The sequence below is a fragment of the Chiroxiphia lanceolata genome, chromosome 6, assembly GCF_009829145.1.
Source record: "Chiroxiphia lanceolata isolate bChiLan1 chromosome 6, bChiLan1.pri, whole genome shotgun sequence".
Classification (NCBI taxonomy): domain Eukaryota; kingdom Metazoa; phylum Chordata; class Aves; order Passeriformes; family Pipridae; genus Chiroxiphia; species Chiroxiphia lanceolata.
Window position 1 is genome coordinate 9,339,449 of NC_045642.1, and position 17,210 is coordinate 9,356,658.

At 39.4% G+C, this 17,210-nt stretch overlaps 1 protein-coding gene across 1 annotated transcript in view; it reads left to right on the forward strand.

The window, feature by feature from the left end:
- The first annotated feature begins 7,292 nt into the window (after positions 1 to 7,292).
- Positions 7,293 to 17,210, forward strand: part of PPFIBP2 (PPFIA binding protein 2) — a 101,313-nt gene continuing 91,395 nt past the window's right edge. Inside the window, exon 1 of the mRNA XM_032690193.1 lies at positions 7,293 to 7,721. The gene's annotated coding sequence lies outside the window, so the exon portion shown is untranslated. The remainder of the gene's footprint in view (positions 7,722 to 17,210) is intronic.

The following is a 17,210-nucleotide window of genomic DNA, read 5'->3' on the forward strand; positions in this document are numbered from 1 at the left end:
TCACACCAGCAGGTTTTTGATACTGGAGTGCTTCTTTTGACTTGACATAAATTCACATTTAGGAAAACAATTAGGACCATAAATTATAAATATGTAAAAAAAAAAATCTAGTTCCATATCAAGATAGAGCACTTCTAAAACAAATCAGAGCCACAATAAAGATGACTGACCATAGTTATTTCCTATTTAGAGAGGATTTTCTGGGAGATAGAATCTCCTAACTATTTATTAACATAGCAAGTCAAAGACAGTTCACATTAAGGAGACACAGAGAACAAAACAGTGTTATGATAACACACAGCAACACATACATTTTAAATATAAGTTTGAATCTGTATAACATAATTAAACCACAAATTACCTGAAAGGTCTTGCTAACTCCCCAGGTGTCAAAATTCAGTGTTCATAAACAACTTCTTCTATGACTAATCCTCTTTTTGTTTGAACTAACAGAAACTACAGCAAGGCACAGAAGATAAGTTTTAGTTTTCAAGCAGAGACGAGTTCATTTAGAGGCTTATATAGCTGCAATCAGTGTGAAATCACAACAGGATTCTGAGGTCATTGGCAGGTTTTTCTCAGAATCAACCAAAACTCCTGCAGCTGTGGCACTGTGATCAAGCTAAAAACCACCTTTCTCATGCTGGTACTTAACTTGGTTCCCTACCAGCTCCAGTCCCAAGATGGTATAAAGGTGTGTGAAGGCTGTATAGCTTCTACCCAGGAGTTTTAGACCAGTTCAGCTCGTGTTATGGGATGGGGGCAGAATGCATGATTCGTAAGGAACACGTCTCTGATTTCCTAACTGGAAATGTGTACATAGGCAGCTCACAGAGAAGATTTTGGTTTTGATCTGTTTGCTAAAAAACAACAGAAACATGTGCTGAGACTTTCATTTGTGATAAGATCCATTCATCTATGCAGAGAGCATAAAGTGCACAATTTAAGTGAAGAGGGCCAGGTGGTCTGTTTTGGCCATGCCAGAGAAAGAAGAATTTTAAAGTGGCTGACATTATTTATAGTCCCCCACTAATACTTTCAAATTTACATAAAATCTGCCATAAATTCCAATCTTCATCATCTTAAATTGACTCTCTTTCTCAATAATGAGCTTTAAATTTATAGGCCATACACTGGAAAACTAACATTGCTGTAGTCAGGTTTTGTGGTATGAGACTTTAGATCACGATGCTGGTTAATTTAAAAAATAAAAAACACATTAGGATATATTTCTCTGGTTACTTCTGAAATCTAATGAAAGTATAGTGACCAGTAGGTGGGCAGTCATCTGCAAAACAGGCTTAGAGCTCAAAGGTAGGGCAGAGAAAGGAGACATTTTAGCCTTTAAAAAAAGCAAACAATCAAAAACAAAACAAAAAACTCTAAGAGTGGAGAAAAGTTGAAAACCAGAAGTCTGCTGAATGAACAAAATAAGTCTTACATGCTAGATCAAGTTTCAGAAAAACACAAAGTTTATCTCTGAAGGTAGAGAGGGGAAAAAAGGAAATGGGGAAATAGATAAAATTCAGAATAGAGAAAGAGTCAAGAAGGATTCTTTGACAGGAAACCTGTATTGTGTAAAAACAAGCTACATGTCCCCAGGGAACCTGTAAACCTGGGAGCTCCTGTTGATTTGTCAATCACAGTCAATTACTCATAATTTCCAGGCCATGCATGCTACAGTACACTCATGTAGGTGATCAGCTACTGGATCCAAGGTAAGCATTAGAAATAAGGACCTGCTGCTTTTTTCTGTTGTTGAGTTGGCTTTTTGGGCTGGGTTTTTTGGTTGGTTGGGTTTTTTTCTAACAGACCTTTGTGACTGCTTGCAGACTGACCTTAAGATAATTTTAAGATGTGTATCAGCAGAGACTCAGCTGCGCAGTTGCCCACTCTTCTTTAATCTCCACAGAAGGTATCATTTATCCTCTGTGAAGTCACATCTCAGCAGACATCAGAAAACACCAAAAGACAGCTGATCAGTAAACAAATCAAGAGCTCAGGCATGTGACCGAGTTCCTGCATATCAGCTGAGTCACAGTGACTGACCTTGTCTGCTCTGGCTAATGTCGAGCTCAGATGAAAGTGGCTTAAGCTAATCTTCCCTGCCTGAGAGCTGTGACAAGTCACACACCACAGCTCATTTCTGCAGCTAAGCAAGCGCACTGTGTTTTGTTCATCAGACTAACTGAATTGTAACACCAAACCACATCAGCCAGAGCTGCCCAAGGTCTGCCTCTAGAGCAGAGGTGAAGGCATGACTTACTGTGTCTGTATGTATGATTGTGAGAAAAAGAACCATGTGATAGCAACCATCCCAATCACAGACAGAAGTAACCAAGAACACTGTCTGGGAAAAACGAGTGGACAGAGACCCCTGTCTCCTGCCTCAAAGCTTGCAGGTAAGATGAACTTGGAATTTTTCTGCTGCTACATTCTTTCCTATGTTCGAAGGTACGGGATTTCATGTGGGTTTTTTTTAAATAAGACCTATCTTATCAAAAAAAGAAAAAGTCTTAGTTGAATCAAACCCAAATGCTGGCCTGAAGAGTTCATGAAGAGATAATAGAACAGTGGATATCTTCTCAGTCAAGAAATTGCTTAATAACATCTTATGTATTTCACAATACTTTCTAGCATGCTGGTTTTTTTTTTTTTTACCCCATAACTTCTTAATGCAAAAAATTAGACAACTGTCAAATCCCCTAATGTCGTGAGTTCAGTCTGACTGAAACAAGTCCCACGACTCCACATTGCCTCACCAAAGTAGGTGGAATAGCAGCTTATATGGGACTGCATTCTCTACATACATTCAGGCAGTGATGTACAGTATAAGCTCTATTTTCCAAGCTACAATTAGAAGGCCTTTGCCTGATGGTGAGAGCAAATGAAACATTATAAACAGCTGTGTCTGCCTGAGGAGGTATCAGCTGTCCTCCATTAGCTTTTCATTTGCTATGGTAGGCTTGCTACCCCCAAAATTTATAAAATGCCTCAACACATGGAGGCAGTGTTTCCCTGGGGGCCAAAAAAGGCTCGTTCTAAAAACTCTTAGGATCTCTCGTGTGTGATTTAAAATTTAAACACGAGATGGCGCTAAGTCCTTGTAGCACCGCCGCCTAAATTTGGATCGTTACACCTGGCTCAGGTGTAATTCCCATCGGTTACACTCAAGCGGCCAGATCAATGGCTTGCTTAAATGTCTTTTAAAACGCTGAGCAAAAGTAACAATGCGTTCCTGAAAGCCTTTTTTAAGAACTGCATGTCCCCATGAAAGCTTCTGGGATACAAAGAGAAGACCGCAGGGAAAAGAAAACAAAACCGCTCAACAAATATAGCGTGCTCTAACAAAACTATCTATATGTTAAGGATTTTTTTAAAGTATATTTCATCTGTACTAGTAAGAGATACCTGAAAAGAAGACTTTTATATCATGTGTTCTACCGCAGAACAGACAATGCTTTAAACGGTGACAGAGGAAAAGAAAAAGTAGTAAGTTCTGTTTTAGTATCAAGTAGCTGTAGCTATCCAAAAGGATTTCAAGAAAATTTCAATTGCACTTTTATATAGAGGCCAAAGTTCTTTATTTAAACTCTCATCTTGAATATTTCGAATTAACTCTACCAAATAACAACACGTGGGGAAAAAAATAACACAAAAAAACCCCAAAACACTAAAAAAAGAGCACACCACATACGCTAGAAAAAGTTTTGAAGGGCAAGAGAAGGTTGTGCACCTTACCAGAGGAAATTGGTGACACGACTGGCCACAAATCTCTATTAAAGATAAGGCAGGCTATGCTTTCTAATGAGACATAATGGATTAGCTGTACTGAGTTAATGGGGGAGGATTCTTCAATACATTATTTCCTATCTACAGCTGATTTAACCACGTTTACATGATAAGCAATCTCTGAGCATTTAAGTGGATTGCTTTTTTTCCCACAAACAAGAGATCACACAGTACTGCAGCTTTCACAGTCCTGCATCAAAGTATTTATTCATTGTTTTAACGCTGGTGCTTCAAAGCCTGCACAGACTATGAGGACTGTGATTTGAGGAAAGCAATGAAACCATACTCTGACTAATCTTTGCTGCAGTCTTTTTGAAACAAAGCTTTTGATAAAGAAGGACGTGAGGTCTCAGGTATCTCTTATGAGAATATTTGAATGAATTGATAGTAAAATATCAGAGTGGCTGGGACTGAATTTAGACTACATTAGTTGCAGTTAATTTATTCTGTTTTATAAACAGGGAAATTAAAGCTTTATAAAAACCTTTCAGCAAATAAACCAGCAATTTGGAACATATTGCAAACTGATGTATCAAAACATAGATGTTTTTTCCTGCCTTATAGCCACAAGTTTCTATCTAGGGAGCAGAGTCACTTAGAGCCCTCATCTAAGTGTCTGTTTTGGCCCTTACCCTTCAGGGACTGTGAGCCATTTTGCCACTTTTCTGCATAACCCAGTAATGGCCCAAATAGCACTAGGAAAGAACCACCAAATGCATAAGTCTAAGCACCAATCAGGCACACTTGCAGGATCAGGAATATGGCCTGAACTGAAACACAGGGTTTCCCAGCATTGTCAAAATGACACTGAGGAAGAGAAACTCAGACAGTTCTGCTCAGTAAGTTTTAACAACATAAAAATAAACCCTGGTCTTTATATCTAGTTAAGATAAACAGCAATAGAGCAACACGTGGGATCTTACAGACAGCTTTGCACCGTCTTTTGAGATGGAAGAAATGAAGATGGTCAGTAAAGCAATGTCCAGCAGCGTTTTCTTTTGGGGTTCCTAACTTCTTTTTTTCTTAGGTCTTTTCCGAGAAGGATGATTCTGCTCTCACTGAATAAACTTCATTGTTATATAAGAGAGGCAAAGACTCAACACAATGCCAGCTTTGTGACAGTCATGAGTCTGCACCACTGCAGCAGAGAAACAAACCAGTCTTATTGAAGGGGGGACTTCTGGAATGGTAATTAGCCAGGAGGGCAGGACAGCTGAGGGAGTGCTTCTGAAACCCACTACACTGAGAGAGAGAGAGAGAGAGAGAGAAGCAGAATTAATTAACTTTTTACAATGATATTAAACAGGATAGACAGGAACAAAAAGCTTAAGGGAGCCCAAAATTAGGATTCTCTCTGCTTTCCAGTGATGCAATAATACAATGTCAAGAAATACAGAAACAGAACTGTAAAATGATGGCACCTGAACATTGCAGCAGTAGCAGGACAGTGTTTTGTGTTCTGTGTTTGGCTTGTGCTGTTCAGCCTCTCTCTGCTTCTGCCTGTGCTTCCCAAGGGAGTGGCAGTAATTGCAGAGCCTCTCTGTTCCAGGCCCTTCCCCTTCACAGCACCAGGGCAAGGCCATGCTCGCCTCCCCATGCACTGGCTGACGCTGCTTCTCCCAACCCAACACTGAGGTACAGCATGTACCAGCAGGGTTTTGGCTATTCCAGGTCAGGAATAAACAAGAAAGGAGGTAACAACCCTACATGGTCATAACAGAGCAAATTATGTCCCAGATACTGCTTCTATCACATGGAAAGTTGCCCAGACACCTGTCCTAGACCTCCAGTGAGGTGAGGAAAAGGAGGGGAAACCAGGCTGGTGTTGAAAAGCTGCTCAGCTTCGCCTAGATTTTTCTAAATTCCACTGACTCTTTCCTAAATGGTTTAAGGATACTGCAACAAGCAGTCCTATATAATAATTTTTGGTATCAGTATTACAAAAGATGCAAATGTTATCAACCACTGTAATTTGCACCACTCCTCTACGAGACCCACGTAAGATGACTGCCTCAAAGCTGGGAGGAAAGACAAGAAAAATTCAAAAGCTGAATTAATACGCAGCCCGTGGATTCTTGCCAGTTTTTAATTATTCTTCGGCATGTTCAGAGATGTTTCAAAGGCGTTCACTTCCCATTCTCTCCCTCTTACACCTTGGGCATGTTTTCTCTGTACGTGAGGTCCAGTTCCTTATCTGGAATATCTGGTGTGTGATTCATAGTTTTGGTGTTACGTGGAAGTTTAAAACAAAACTGAAATAATAAATATTTCTTCCCAAGGTCAGAGAGTGCATCAGTTGGTAACAGGGAACGAGATGTTTCAACATTCCAAATACACTGGAAGCTTATGTCAGGCAAAAAGAGACTCTAAAATTCAGGTGGATTGTTATAAGTAACAAAATAACATTAAAACATCATGCGTACTAAACATGCTTAGACTATTTAGGTGAAAGCATCATCATAGAAGGAAGACAGCAAACTGTGCTTGTTAAACACAATCACTCCCCACACAGTGAAAAGTGTGTGCTAATTACATTGTATATGTGACTCCCAACTCTTTATCTCCCTTTCTGCTAAATGGTTAATTTTGTTTTGCCAACTCACTGGAAAAATGACATCATCAGAAGTACTTGGCACACACATATGCTGTGAAAGAGCTGCGTCAGTGTTGCACAGGTGGGATGACCTGTTTGGCCACCAGAAACCCTTATCAGATGTTGGATCAGTAAAGCACTCAGTGACCAGCAAACTCCCAAGGACTAAAACTCGCAGCACTTTCCACATTTCTAGAAGTAATCCAGGAATCTCTAGAGGCGCGAGAAAATCCTACACTTTTTGAGCGTGAGTTTTTGTTTAATGTTTGCTTCCTTGGAGACTTCCTCTACCAGAGATTTTTACCATCATAAACAGAACACCAGAGAATGTTTTTTAAACAGGAGTCAACAGGAATATGATATGAAACGCTTTTACTAATATAAATGACCGATGCTATTGTTTTATTAGTAGAATTAAAGTAGATAAGAAGTGCTTTAAGTATAGAAATACTTGATTTTTAAATCTCTGGAGAAAGAGTGTATTGTTTTTCTCTGTTTAATATAATGTTTTTGCTAACCTAGACAATCCCTGGTATGCAGGAATGCGGGAATACGCACCAAAACACGTGCCGAGTTGCGTGTTTTAAGTTAATAAACTAAACGTAGTTTTAGTGAATAGTTCTACTTGCAGCAATAACGACACGGAGAATAAAACTCAGAAACCGACGGCAAATTTTCCAAGCCCTCGGTTGGGTCCGCGCAGAAATTCCCTGGAGCACCTGCCCGCGAGGGGGGGCGGGAGCGCCGGGCGCTGTCACGTGGGGGCGGCCCCGAGCGGAGCCGGGTCGGGATCAGGACCAGGGTCGGGATCGGGAGGGGTTGCGAGGAAGGGTTCGGGCGCTCCCCGGGCGTCCCCCGGCGCGAGGAGGCGGTGGAGAGCGATCCCGGGCGATCCCGGCTGTCCCAGCTCTCCCGGCTATCCCGGCTCCCGGCGGTCCCGGCGCGGCGCTGCGGAGGCGGCGGAGGCACCGTCGGGCAGGAGCAGGAGCAGGAGCCAGGAGCAGGTCAGCGGGGCGCTTTGGTCGGTGTGTAAACGGGGGGACCAGACCTGTTGCTTCTCCCTCCTCTGCCCTGCCGCGGGAGTTCAGCGCTCCCCACCGCCGGGAGGGGTTTATAAACAGACGCGGCTCCTGTAAGTTAAATATTTATTCTCGCAGCTCCGAAACTTGAGTTCGGCTGGCGGTTCAGTAAAACACACCGCTCTGCTGGCATGGAACGGTCGGTTCGGTGCTGTCGGTAATGACATCCAGCTGCGACCAAGTTCTCTGAAGTGGAAGCGAGGTGTTCTCCGCCGCCCCCAGTCTGTATTTGACAATTGACTGGAAAAAAAAAAGAGGTATGTGCGTCGTCTGGGTCGTCGCAGTGGGGAAATAAGATCGTTCAAAGGATATTCGGAAAAGAGCAGCTGGAAGATGAAAGTGGCTGTTTTAAACTTTAGTGGGTGTTTTAGCAGTGCAGAGATAAGGGAGGTAGGAGTGTGAGGAGATGTCAAGGGATCTCCCGTTCCATCGGCCAGCACTCATGTTATCGTGTTGCTATGACAAAAATACCTCCCCCTTAAACATTTGCAAGAAGGATAAGGAATTACACCCGTTTGTGTATCATCAGTTGTTCAGTTTTGCATGGGGCAGAATAAGATGCTAAGTAACAATTTGGTATGTCAGTAACTGCACTGTACGTAAGTGCAGTGCAACATGTGCTTTTGAAGATTTGCATGTACAGCACACTGTATTTCCACAGTCATCAAGGTCCTTTGCAATTTCAGATTTTTAATTTTAAGGTTTTGGCAGGAGGGGGGATACTGAGGAGCACTTTGCTGTTGTTTCTTGTTGTTTTGGGATTTTTCAATATGTGACCAGGTGCATGAAGGACTTCATTCTGAAACTTGTATGGAAATGTGGAAAGAGTAGATGGGAGAGTAAAAAAAGCAGAATTTCAGCTTTCCAAGTTTATTGATTTACTTTGCTTGTGTTCCTGATTTTTGCTTGGGTCTGCTGTATGAACTTGTCTAAAACCAATGAATCTTTATGCTTCCTTCTGTCTACCTAATGGGGAAATGTCGGGAGTAGAACTCAGTGTACTAGGAGAGTGAAAGGACAAATTGGGACAAAACAAAGTATATATGTGTTGGACTTAAATGGTACAGATTTTCTGTCCACTTGCTCATAGTTCCAGCTGGGAGCAATTATAAGGGCCTCTTGAACCTGAAGGAAACCCAGTGTCAATTAGAGCAGAGATAGAACTCAAAAGAACCTTAGCTTCATCTTGAGGACAAGTATAGCTTGATACCAGAATGTGAGAAAAAAATAATATGTAAAAAAAATGGAATTTGTAATATATAAAATAATCTCAAGTCCCCAGCAACAAGACTTGAGCTGCGGGATAGTTCAAGACTAGTCTTATCACTGACTGCTGAGGTATCTGCTGTAGAGACATATGACACACCTGTAACTGTTTCAAACTAATCTTAGCATCACCTTAGAAAACTTAAATGCTTTATTTACCTAAACCAGCTAGTAATCAAGTGTCTTGGCAAAACATATAGCAGTTTATCTGTCATTCATCTGGGACTCTGCCCTATGGAAGGCCCAAATTAAAGGGAGGGGGCAGAAACTTTTTAATCTGTGTGACTGAAGTGTGGTAGGAACTGGGCTGGGAACATTGTTCCCTGATTCCATGTTCCCTTGCTGCTTTCATCTGCTGTCCCAGAAAGTAGAGGAATTAGAGGAATGGTGGCAGAGGGCACTGCTGCTACCATCTTGATTTCACTCCAGCAACCCTATCCATGTGAGGACTCTGCTATAAGCAGGGAGGACAGGAAGGAAATAGGGAAGAAATAAGATGAGATAATAAGCACTGTCCTCCTCCCCTCGCCCCTGCTGTATCTGATCTCACTTCATCTGTCTTCACATGGGACCAGCAGTGTGGGCAAGTGATCAGGGTGGGTGTGCATGTAAACAAAGGGAGAATATACTGGTGTAGGCATAGACTAGAGAAGTGCTTTCTGGGCTCTTGAATCAATTCTCCCAGTTTCCTATCATGCCTGTTACACTGAGTCTCTCGGTTTCTCTGAACTGACTGTTCAGGCTCTAAGGCAGCATAATGTGACTTCATGTGGAAGAGCGTGTTTGAGTGGAGGATGGAAAGAGAACAGATGGAAGAGAGTAAGTGGAGACCTTAAGAATCACCTCCCCTGAACGCTTTGATAGGGTCAGCAAAGAGGCAGGAAAGGCAGGGGGACAATGTCCTCTGAGTGCAAAAGATGGGAAAATGAAACAGAACAGAAGTTACTGAGCCACCTCTTTGTTTTTCCATCTGCAGCCCTGCTTCTAGCCCTCATTTACCTAACTTGTTTCCTGTTTGCCTCTTTCTGGTCTCTCTCTTCAAAACAAACAAACTCCCACAAAACCTTATAAAGCACTTACACACTGCTTTCACTCTTATTAGGCCACTCAGAGGCAGACCAGAAACTTAGCTCATTTTCCCCACAGCTGAGGATTTGTTTAAGCTCCAACAGCCTTGACCTGGTAAGATTAGCAAAAGATTACCTCATGTAGGTAAAACAGAGCCTCAGTGGGGCTTTGCTTATTAGCAAAAAATCCACTGTCCTCCAGTTCCCCTCCCCCCAAAAAAGATACTTACAGGAATAGGATGAAACCATCTCCTTGCTTTAGAAGTCTATAATATGATGATTTAGTGTTTATCAAAGCAGAGAATTATGGATAAGGAAATGTGTTTTGTGATAATGATCACTCAGTATAGTTGCAAGCTGTACAAAGAAAGGCTTTTCTGTGTTTTCCAGAAATATCCAGTAGTGTAGAAATAGTAATTCAACAGATGACATCGTTTAGGGCAGTAGATTAGAACCTTCAGAAGTCACTTTTCTGTCAGTCAAGTGGGCATCATTCAGACTTTGGAGATGTTTATTGTCTATTTGCCACTTCATCGTCAGAGATCCTTTCAACTTCTTAAGGTATGATCTTGAAATTTTCCTAAGCTGCTGAATAAAGTTTAGCAGCAATGGCTGCCCCAGGAGGGACACTTGATCACTTACCAGACTTCAGTTCATGGCTATGAAATAACTTTGCTTCAGTAACTTGACCCCTGGAAAACTACAAAAGTTTGAGCCCTGAATTATTTTAAGTTCTCTAAATTTTCTCCAGTTTGCTTTTGTCTGTTCAGTGCCATCAACTCACCTGCTACTTTGTAGATCTGAAGAAACTGAGACTCCCACCCTTGGACAATCTCTCCTTTATCTTTGTCTAAGCACCAGCTCTGAGGTGATAACATGTCTTTGATAAACTGTGACAGCTTGAATTTCTTCCTGTCACACCTTTACAGTTTTTACATAGCTCTCTTTTAAATAGATGCACATTAAGTAACAAAGTAAAGGTGCTTTTTATTTTTTTTTTTAGCTAGATGCCTCTGCCTATAAGTTTTAGCATGATGTTTTTATTTCAAGTCTCTGTGACCTTCAACATTACTTTTGTTTCCCTACATCTTCATGTGTTTATTTGCTATAAAACCATTTCCCAATAGCTCTTATTTGGCAATTCGTTGATGTAGAGAACAAAGTTAAATTGCAAAGATAATTTCTTTCTGAAATAAATATAAAAAGTAAACCCTGATGGCACTGTTGCCAGTTTAAGTCAATTTGTGTTTATACTGTGCAGCTACCCAGTTACAATGTAGGCATTTAAAGGACTGTAAGCACGACCTGGATTTTAAACTCTAATTTGATAACCTGTAAAGCAAGATTTTTATGAATATTCTGTAGCTTGCTAGTATTTCTGGAAGACCTGTGACCCAGAGTTGCTGAGGGCAAAAAGCTGTATATTTTCATACTGACCAAAAAGGAAAATTTATCTTCGCATCCATAGGACAGGACATTATTTCTCTGTCAGATTACCACCAAACAAATGGGTAACCATCAGTGGTTTTCTCAACTTTGTGAATGTGATGCATAAAATATATTCTTATATTTATTTCATGTCCACATAAAAATGTGTGTTTATCGATTTAGCTGAGTTTTCCAGGTAAAACCTGAAGTAACTGAAGATAAAAGTTGACAACTGAATACAGGGAAAACCAGAGCATTTTTTAGAGGGGGAAAAAGATAAGAAAGCTGATGGTGACCAGATATTATGTGGCAGACAGCATTCCTTGAATGCTAAAAGATGTATCTGACTTCCAAAAAGTTGCAATGGCAGAGTGTGAACTGGTGATTGTATGGGAAGTCTTTTGCGTATCACCAAAGAACATGGTACTAAGTTGATGATGGTCTCCTGAAGCAGATATGAATTTGGACAGAACAGATCAGCAGGCCTGATTGTCCTTCAGCAAAATCTTGAATTAAAGTAGAGGGGTGAAATAAGACTGACTGACCAAAGTCCGTTCACACTGATGGAAGACAAAGGTCCAAAGCCTGCCTCTGCTGACTGTGCGTCTTGTTTTCATTAGAGCAACATAACAGGAATGAATATTCATAGAGAATGATTCACTTGTTGGTTAGGTCCTCATACTCTTTACGATCAACAGATTGTGTGCCAGTTAAAGTAATTAATGAAGATAAATCTAAGATGTTGCATTCTAATCTGGATTTCCAGCACTTACAGTATGGGAACTGCTGTTTTCCTTTATCTTCTTCTGGAAACAGGTTTGGTTGGTCTCCCCATTCAGAGGTGACTTAGCTGGTGATTGCCTTCTTATTTCTGTCTCTACTGCTCATACAAAAAAGTAATTTTGTTTCCAGTTTGCCCTATTTTCGACCCAAAGTTTATTTCAGAAGTCTTAGTTGGACAGGGGAGCATATTCAAGTGTCTCTTGAATATAGTGAAACATAATTTTATTCCGCAGTACAGTGCAGATGGAAGCATCTGCTTTAATAACACACAATCAGAACATCTTATTCTAATGACATTGCAGTAAGATTTATGAATGTGTTTCTGTGATGGCGATAAACTAATGCACATAATCCAGTCAGCTCTTAAACATAAGTATTCTGATGTTTCACTGCAGAGGAAAAACATTCTCTAGCAATGACCTTGAGGAGGAAAATCTGATATTTTAGATAGGAAACAAGCACAAACTATCCCAGGGAGCAAAGTTTTTGCCTTTCTCCTGGTGTTTGCTGTTTGCAGTATTAGACAGGGAATGTATTAAGATCTTCTTGCACAAGACTTTTTCATATTTTACTTACAGTGTTCTATCATTCTGTAGCTCATATGAAATTTCTGTTAGATCATCTTCAATGTCAGTGCCTTGGTGACATTCTGGCCAATGTTAACCCAAGAATGGAATGGTGATCTCCTAGGAATGGAAGTAGATGATCTGAAGACGTGCCTTCCAACCTCAACTATTCTGTGACTCCATTATTCTGTGATAACATTCCCTGCATAAAAAACTGTTCTGAATAGGTTTAAGTGCAGGCCTCTTACCTAAAGTTTAGTATTAATTCTGTTCCTTTCCTTCTTGTGGAAAACCTCTTTTTTTCAATTTTTTATGCCCAAGGTAAGGTATGAAGTTGTGCTTTGGTTTATTTGTGACTGTAACCTCCTATGTGCTTTGCAGTGAGGGTACAAGTGCTGTAAACTCTTTTACAGTACATCCTTGAATAACTGTTTCAAGAATGCAAGAAGAACAAATCTTAAAATTCGGAGGTTACTTACATGGACCAGAAACACAGACTGGTTGTAAAATAGGAATGAAAGTAAGATATGTGACTCTCTTAAAAATGTACTCATTACATCTGAAAAAAAAAGTCAAAATTAGTATTTTCTTTTCTTGAGAGTAGTCTTCTGTAACTAACAGTGTATGTACAAAATACTTTGGTGTTAGTACAGATAATGCTAACCTGGAAATCTCAGTCATAAACATTATAAATGATTAGTTAACTATTTCTTGAATTAAAATGTTCTTCAATTTAGAAAGCTGAATGAATCCAAAGTAGTAATTTTACCTGAAACTCTGAAGTGCAGTTTGTAGTCTGATCTAGCAAACTTCACATGTACAAAAGCAAAATCATATTAGAAACTTTTGTTACTAGAAGAAAGGAGAGTTGTTAAAAAAAGCTTTTGTGCAAGGAAAAGATCTGGTCTGGCCTGTTTTTGCAGAGCATACAGTAGTGTTGTGAAAAATACTTAATAGCCCACAGTAGTTACTCAACCATACTTTGTCCAGTGCGTGCCACATTTCATAATAGTTGTAAATTAGGCTAAGGATTAAGAAACTGTTTCAAGAATTGTGGTCCAAATCTCTTTTGCTTTGATTGCCTTCTCCATTTTAATTGGGAAATTTGGTAGAATCTTCAGTTTCCTTTGTAGATTGTGAAGTGCAGCTGGTTCTCATTTCACATAAACCACTGGCTAAAGAGGGACTTCGGAAGACTGCATTTTTATATTTTTTTTTTTTTAACATGGGGAGAGGAGTTTGTGTTCAGAGTAAATGATTAGTTATAAAAGTTATAAATACTCCAGAGTGAATTTAGCTTGGATTCACCAGTCATTTGTAGTTTTTATTTAATCAGAGCTGCTGATTATCCAGGACTAATTGCGAATGGGACCAGCAGCTGCTCATTTCCTTTGGAAACCCAGATTTGGGTACTTAGAAGAAGAGCTTCCAAATTAGTTGAGACTGATAAAAGTGCCATGCTAGGCAGCTTGCCGAGGCAGTATGCTCATAAATAGAATTTTACTGTAAATGTGTTTTATTTGCTTTCCTTAACTAACAGAGTAAACAGTGCTGTTTGCAGTGCAGTAAGTCATGAAGCAGAACAATCCCTTATCAGTAAGGACTAATAGAGAAGAAGAAATTTCTTCATGACAGAACAGTCTTTTAGTGTTTGTCAATATGGCCATATTTTTCTTTTCGAGTAGGAAAGGACTGGATCTTTATTATTTTGGAATTAATAAAACTGTCTTGTGTATTTCCACTTGGAGTTTTGGAAAACTGCTGAAACACAGGGGACTAAATCTCGTGTTATATAAGTAGCAAATCAAATTTTCCTTACAAATTTAGTATGAAAGTATAAAGAGGTCATGATTACTGGTATGGAAGCAGATTTTAGTCCATTTTCTGGAAAATTAAATAAACTAAAAAAACTGATAATAAATTCTGAAGAGAAAATTAACTTCCTGCAATGGATAGTAATTTGGATTGTCTTTTTTCTAATTTTTTTTTAAATTTTGATTTTGATGCAATGTCACTTGGCCCCAAATTGCAAGAAACTTGTGAGATACTTTTCATCCAGACAAATCAGCTGGTAGCTGTTAGGGATTAAGGGACTTTGCAAGTCACTAGCCCGAAATAATTCCATGTTGTGGTTGTTTTAATAAAAAGGTCCAATAAAGGCGTTGTTATCAAACAGTAAAATACATGATTAAGTTACCTCAGGAAACTCCATAGGTTTGTTCACAATCAGACCAAATATGAGTAGGAGGACTTTCAAACAGTTCCAAGACTCAGTTGCTCTGAGTCTTAACATGAAATACTCTGAAGTCAAACAGGATATGTAGAAGCCTGACACTCAGTATGCCCTCAGGTGTCATTGCTGGTTTTGACAGTGTGTTTTACAACTTCTGACCTTGCTACAATGACATTTGGGCCCCTTAAAGTAATATAAGAATTCTGTTTCTATCCCAGTACAAAGGTGCATTTATTTCAGAGCCAGTAAAAATCTGACTAACTTTATAACAATATACTGCTTCAGGTGCTTCTATACTGTAGCACTTGCCATAACAACTGCAATTTTTCTTTTTATTTCAATAATATGAAAGAGTTTTACTTTGGACTGGAAGTAACACATAGTAGAACCAATTTTAGGCTACAGTTTTATTTTTTGGCAAATACTTTTGGCTCATTGCTTGTGTTCAAGTAGTCAAAATACTTATCTAGAGAGGAATCTAAAGAAATCCTGTGTGTGTTCATTATGATAGCTTAGCTTTTCCTTTTTTCATGCCATAATGGGAATTCACTATTAAAAGAAACAAAAGGGATCCTTTGTATATACCCCAGTGATGAATTATGCTGACAGCATCCTGAACTTCAGATGTAAATATGTATATAAAAACTAGAAGAATACTGAGGTTATGAATAAGTTTGTTTCTAGGTTCAGTTCTTGAGTTCAGTTTGTGTTGAGAAAGGCATTTTTTAATTTGGAAAACTTCCAAAAGCTTTCTGCATCAAGTGTCCTAGCAAAACTGTAACCTAAACTGATTTAGCTTTAGAGACTCAAATGGGGAACCAGTTTTACTGAGCAATTAGTTTCTATCTGGAAATTACACATAATTTTAAAGTTTTGCAAATTCAAATAGGCATTCTGAGGTGTGGAACTGTGGCTGTGATTTTTTCTTATCTCTTTCCTAGACCTTCATATCATGTATAATTTATAAGGAGAAATATATATATATATATATATGTTGATTTTGCTTACCCTTGATAACGTGATTTGACATGGAAACTTACTCATTTTACATTTTTATAGAACTGATAATAAATGCCTTGAAATGGTTGGCAGAAACGGCATGATGGGCTTTGTGGGTGGTAAGAACTTGAGAACACCTGCCATGGTTGGCACTAAAAGGTGCTATATATAACAGTAGAGTTTGAGGATCTCTTTTGCATCCTTTGCCATTGGATGTATCTACTATATGGAAGCAGCGTGCTGAGCACTTCAGAACTCTTTTAAGTGTATGAAAAGTTTTTACCAGATACTGAAAACTGGGTATACAATTACCTTATTTTTTTTAATTACCTAACCTACTTGTTTCAGTTGTGGTGATGGAACCAAAACAATAACAGTGCACATAGATGAATGTGAAATAAAAAAACTGAGCCCTTGAGTGGGTTTTCCGTGAGGTGATTCTGTTTAAGATCCTTTGCTAGGTAAACATGTGTTTCAGTGAGCAAATACAGCTCCTCTATAGAATAGGTCATTGAGGAGACCTATATATCTTGTCACACATTCATTGTGGGCTGCATTCATTGTGTGTTCCCTCTAAAGTCAGCTTCTGGTTTCAGTGCATGCTTGATCTGTCTCTAGGCATCTTGGTATTCGTTTTTCTTCTAGGATCCACTGGAAGAACAAGGATGAAGGATGTTGAATTATTCTTGCCACCTGTAATAATGTTTCTTCAGCTGGGAGAGATATTACAAGTTTCTCTCACTTATTGGAATCTTAAAAGTATTAAACGTTGCTCTTGGATATCGAGTTACTGTTCTGTCTGTCTTGCAGCATTACCTCTCTGTATAATGCTTTTTTAAAAAGTTATAAAATTATGTAACTCCACTAACTATGGAAAGTAAGTATGGGAGGAGACTATATCATCCTCTGATTTAGAACTTGGCTGTGGCTCAGTATTTGATACAGGTACTTTCTTAGTGTTGGCTAGTTCTGCAAGTAGTTTCGAATAATGGAGGAGCAAAATCAATAAGAGATATCATTTTAGATCAGGTTTTAACTTGACATGAAGAATTGTTGCCTTTTGGTTATGATGTCCAGATGTTAAAAAGATAAATTATTCATCAGTAGAAGTGACTTGTTAAAATTTAGGGCTTGACATGGTTCGGTGATCTCAGGCCTAGGGCTCTGAGCTTGGGAAGGAGGACGTACTACAGATAGCGTACACAAAAAATACAGAATTTACAAGCCACAAAGACTTTCATCAGAACTCCCAAGATAAGGAAGAAACTTACAAAGCCAACCCAGCAATTGTGCTGAAATCAGCTCCAGCTGGGTAGAAGGTAACTTTGGCAGGGAGGGATCACGACCACCAGTTCACAGACCATGACCCAAGAAACCCAGTGACTCAAAAGAAGAGAAGGACTG